Here is a 6,000-nt window from a genome sequence, read left to right as displayed (position 1 = left end):
AAGATGTTGTTCGTTTTCTTCTTTGCTTGAATTGAATAGGTTAAAACATCACCTATGAATATGATGACGGATCTGTCTAGATAAGTTTACATATGCGACCCATCAGGCCCATGAATACGAAGGAAGCCTTGGTTAAACTGAACGACACTATAAGAAATTCATAACTATCGTAACGAATTTTGAAAACCGTTTTGGAGATAACCGGAATGGGGGTCGATTTTGGAATACACACGAAATTCTTGTGATTGATCAAGAGGTCATCGGTACGGGAAAGAGAATATCAGTTCTTAACCGGAAATTATTTGGTTCACGATAATCTATACACATGTAAGGGATCATTTTCTTCTTAACGAATAGGTTTTGAGTTCCCTAGTTCTATAGGTGTCAAGTCAAAATTCAATTTCTCCACCCAAAAAGTTTAACGTAATAGTTTTCCGTCGGTCACTTGAATGGCATAGGTAGTGTCTAGGGGATATGGTGGTGTGCAAAGAGTACGAGTCAAGGCCTTGGTTATAAAATGTCTAACGGTACCCGAATTGAATAAACATGAAATATAAGGGTTGTTGAGAAGAAACGTACCCGTGAGTATTTGTCATCCCGGGCTTCCTCGGTGTTAATGTTGAAAGCTCGGCCGCGTGTATTGTGGTTTGTCTTCTTCTCCGGGCACGCATTCTTAAAATGACCCGGTTGGCCACATTCGAAACAAACGCCCGTCCGGTGTGCATTGGGCGCCTTTTGGGCAACGGGGGCGACACTCCTACAATCGTTGGCCGTATGACCACTTCCTTGGCACCGGTGGCAAGTTAACTTACCACATTCACCATAATGACGGTTGCGGCATTTGTTGCAAAATATTTTGCTACATTCGCCATAATGATGTTTGTGGCACTTGTTGCAAGATGGTAGACTTCCGGCATAGCCTTTCTTGTCGTTGGAGGTGAAAGGCTTCTTGGCGGGGTTGTTGTTGTAGTTGCTCAATTCGGGGGCTTCCCATTTTCTTTTGTTGCCACCCGACTTATCCTCGGTTTTATATGCCGACACCTCAATTTCGTCTACCGTTTCGATCAATTGGCGGGCCATATTCAAAGCCTCTTGGTGATTAGCGGGTTTGGATGACATTACTCCTTGTTTGATGCTCTTAGGAAGACCATCCATGTAAAGCTCAACCCTTAGAGACTCGGTACTCACGAGATTTGGGCACATCAAGGCTAGCTCAGAAAATCGTTGATTATAGGCCTTTAGGTCATTCCCGACCGCTTTTAAAGTTCTTAGCTCGTGTTCAAGCTTGCGGGTCTCTTCGCGCGGGAAGTATTCGGTGATCATCTTTCCTCTTAAGTCGACCCAAGAGAGAGCGTGGGCTTCGGGGATACCCACCGATTGTACATACGTATTCCACCATGTGAGAGCGATACCGGCGAAGGTGTGAGTGGAAAATCTGACCTTGTCTTGGTCCCGACAACCGCTTATGCTAAAGACGGCTTCCGTTTGCTCAAACCATCGGGTGAGCACTACCGGTCCCCCTGTTCCATTAAAAGTGTGAGGTTTGCACCCCATGAAGTTCTTATAGGAGCACCCTTCGTTTGGATTACCGGCTCCATTGTTGTTGTTGTTGTTGTTGTTGTGATTGTTGTTATTGTTATTGTTGTTGGAAGAGTGACCGGCCATGGCCGCATCCACGGCGGTGGCTATCATTCGTTGTAGAGCTTGTTCGGGAGTTTCGGGGGGAGCGCGTTGACGAGCCATCGTTCCTTCAAGACACAAGAATATCGTTGGTTAGTATTCTCAATAATACCAACCGTGATATGGAATAAGGATAAAGAGAAAATTTCCTTAACCCGCCTTAAATTCTTTATGTCATAATGTCGGAACGTCCATGTGAACCACAGTAATATAATCCCGGAAATTATATTACCCTGATTCACATGTGCATTTAACATTACTTCATAAAGTCAAGGTGGCGTGTCAATCAAATTTAACAACGTGATATCAAGATCGAATAAGAGTTAGATATGATAGGAGAGTTCGAGTATAATGCACAAATAGTCAAGTAGTTCCTACTTCAGTCTATATGCCGGTTGTAGTCTAGATTCACTAATGTACCCTATGACTCGGGGCCGACACCAATGAACTCTAAATCCCTACAACCAACGCTCTGATACCATCTGTAGCGACCCGACAAAATCGTCATTGACGGCGCCGTCTACTTAGGTCCCGTTACGTGGTCATAAGTCCTTAAGATGACGTTTGACCAAAAAATATGTCGCATTCATTTCAAATGTAAAGGACGTTTCATGTTTACAAAAGTAGTTCAACGACTAGTTACATTACAATGTTTAACGTACAATTGAAACCTATGCGATACAATTTAAAAGCAAGTCAAGGGCTCCAAATATGCATGTATACTCAACATCCAAGCAAGTATCAAAAAGAGTGCGGAAGCATGTATCATATAGCATTCAGGGACCTGAGAAAACATAGAGAATCTGTCAACGAAAATGTTGGTGAAATCATAGGTTTAGTAAATGAGTATGTAAGTAAAATAAGTTGAACCACAAGTTATAGTGTAAGTCGATTTTCCGAATCGTTTGAATTCCATAAGTATTGTTGTTTACCGAGCACCCAATTATCAAAGCTTAACCGTATCATTTACCTCAGCATAAAAGTGTTAGAACATACACCGTACCAGAATATATTTCATTCGCTTAACGGTAGCGAACCATCCGAATGAGGGTTAGTCAAACCCGTATGGATCTACACAACATAGTCTCGCTTACACCATCTGATGCAATTAATGATAATTGAATTGAGGGTTTTCGTTCAAACTCGTCCGTATCTTTGTATTCGTATTCGTGTTCGATGTATAAAAGTATGAAAGGTATATATACATATGAAATGTATATAAGTATGTAACGTATATGTTTCTCAGCCCACGATTTAAAAATATAAAAGTTGTTGAAAAAGTGGGACTATGATCTCACCTTGAGTGTACGAGTAGTAAAGTACTTCAACAAGTAAACGTGTGCAAAGAACAATGCTAGTCTTGACCTAAACAATAGGTTGTATCAATAACGGTAAACACGATAGGTCAAAAATGTTCAATTAGCCATATGGCTCGTTACGACTCGAATACTACAACATGTGAGTCAAATTGTCATGTTTCATGCAAGATACGAGTATAAAAGCATGTTAGAAAGATTGCATAAGTATTCGGTTAAGTTTGGCTAAAAGTTAAACTTGGTCGGGTCAAAGTCAACGAAAAAGTCAACACGTTCGGGTCGGGTCCCGAACTATTTTTCTGAGGTTTTCAATCATATATAAGCATGTTGGTCAAGTTTCATGTTAATCGGAGGTGCGTAGCATAGTTAGAATTAAACGAAAAACGACCAAATTGGACAGCACCTGATAGGCCATCTGGACGGCGTCCAAAATGGCTGGACGGCGTCCAGTATTGAAGGCCTGGACGGCGTCCAAAAGGCTGGACGGCGTCCAAGTCTGAAGATCTGGATGGCGTCCAAGAATCTGGACGGCGTCCAGGTCTGTATCCAGGCCCTGTTTTGCTGCAACAAAGAAATGCACGAACCAAAACTCAAACAATCCCAATTTATGACCCGCAAACAATCAAAACATGTATCCTATATCATCGGGAAAGTATTTTGACAAAGGATACAACTAACCACCTATCATCAATCGAGTTTATCACTTACAACAACAAAAACCTCAACAAATGATCGTTAATTGTTTATAATCAAAGCTTCAAGTTCTAAAAACGCATTTCATGATTCGGGAATCCAATTTATACATATGATATGCCGTTTTGAAGGTAACGAAACATACAATACAACTAAACACTTACTAACAATGTTTCATGGCATTCAAATCATCAAAAGTTCATTTTAAAGTTCATAAAACCCTAATTAAGAATCACAAAATCAATAATCATGTTAACGCAAGGTTTTCATATCATCCAACATACCAAAACGAAACTAACGATGCTAGTAACACTTTTAACACAATGGGTTTAACATCTAACAACATTTAATCAATCAAAATCAAAGATTAAACTAACCCATTTCAAGTGTTCATGCTAGCTACACCAAATAACAAGATCGAGCATACAAATTACATACACGACATCACAATGAGCCATAGACACTAACTAACACCATTTCAAGTCAAAAACACGAATTTAGAGAAATCTAGAGTTTTAGAAATGTTACCCAAACGAGATGAAGTTGGTACCAAAATGAAGAGGATGAAGAGAGGATCACGAATATGTAATTTATTTTGTTGTAAGCCTCCTAGATCGAATTTAGATGATGATTGAATGAATTTGGTAAATGTGTGTGTTCTTGCTAGAGAGAAAGAGAGAGAGATGGAGATGATTGAATGGTGGTGATTGGGGTGGACTAGTTGATCTAGTCAACTAGTTTGCCCCGTGTCAATTTTAGTCCCTCGAGTTTAGAAGCGGGTGCGGGATTTTTACCGAACGAATATTTTGAAAACGCTCGAGTAAACGAGTGATGTTATAATTAAATAACGAAAATATTATGAACGTTAGTCAACAGAAACTACGAATTTAGATAACGGAAGATATTATCTAAAAAAAAAGACGGTCGTTAAAATAATTTAACGAAAAAATGCGGGATGTTACACATATCGGCACCGGTCTTCTTCGCTTATCACCATGAATAATCAACTCTCCCCCACTTGGGGTCTTCACACGAATAAACTTATCATGGCATGCGATATCGGCTCTATAAAGATCGAGCCAATCTTTTCCAACGACAATATCAAAATCGCCCAAGGTCATTGGAATGAGATTAATTTTAAAGGTTTCGGCACCGAAAACAACATCACAATTTTCACACACATCAACCACTAGCAACGTCTTGCCGTCCGCTATTTCGAATTCTACCGGACGACTTAACTTAGCTAACGGTCTATCAAGTTTAGGCACAAATCTAGGAGACACAAACGACAAATTTGCACCGCTATCAAAAAGAATTCTTGCCAGAATAGAGTTAACCATAAAAGTACTTGAGACAACTTCGTTGGATTGCTTAGCTTCATCATTCGTCATCAAGTAGTTGCGGCCCCTAGCCGTACCCGCCGCTTTCTCTAACCGCTTAACATTATCATTATTCAAATCGGGACACTTCGTCTTCTTGTGCCCTTCCTTACCACAATTATAGCAAGTAAATTTGTTCGGACCATTGGTACAATCACGGGCCATGTGTCCCCTTTGTTTACAATTAAAACACGTGGGCCTGAAACCCCCGGAAGCACCCTTCTTCACACTATTCACACTTTCGGAGCCTTTCTTTGACTTCTTGTTTGAAAAATTCGAATGACTCGAACCTTTAAACCTTCTCTTTCTCAACACAAGCGCTTCAAAACCCTTCACCATATTAAACAACTCATCGAAGCTCTTCACCACATTCACACTAATCTTTTCTTGATAACTATCATTCAAAGTTCGATAGAAATCTTCCTTCAACATCTTATCGTTCCCGACATACTCCGGGCAAAATTGGGTCTTGGACAAAAACACGGATTTGAGAGTGTTCAAATCCATTGACCCTTGCCTCAAGGAACGTAACTCGTCCTTAAGCCTAGTAAGATCGGCCGAAGTTCGGTACTCATCGAAAAACCGCCTTGAATTCATCCCAAGTGAATTCCATGCATTGCTCTTCACCGTAAAGTTGAATCTTTGCATCCCACCACAATTTAGCGTCACCTCTTAGCATGCTACAACCATACCTCGTCTTTTTATCAGGAGGGCATTCACACGTACGAAAAGCCCCCTCCATATCGGAGATAAACCGGGCACTATTAAGTGGGTCCCGTTTGCCCTCAAAGGTAGGAGGTTGAGCATCCTTGAAGTTCTTAAAGAAAAAGTCTCGTCTCCCCACATTATCTTCGTGAAGAACGGCCTTAACTTGTTCTTTGACTACATTGACTAATTGCTCGTCAATGGAATCTAGAAACATCTTCTTAATA

The sequence above is a fragment of the Rutidosis leptorrhynchoides genome, chromosome 2, assembly GCF_046630445.1.
Source record: "Rutidosis leptorrhynchoides isolate AG116_Rl617_1_P2 chromosome 2, CSIRO_AGI_Rlap_v1, whole genome shotgun sequence".
NCBI classification, from domain to species: domain Eukaryota; kingdom Viridiplantae; phylum Streptophyta; class Magnoliopsida; order Asterales; family Asteraceae; genus Rutidosis; species Rutidosis leptorrhynchoides.
Note: the sequence above shows the minus strand (reverse complement) of the source record.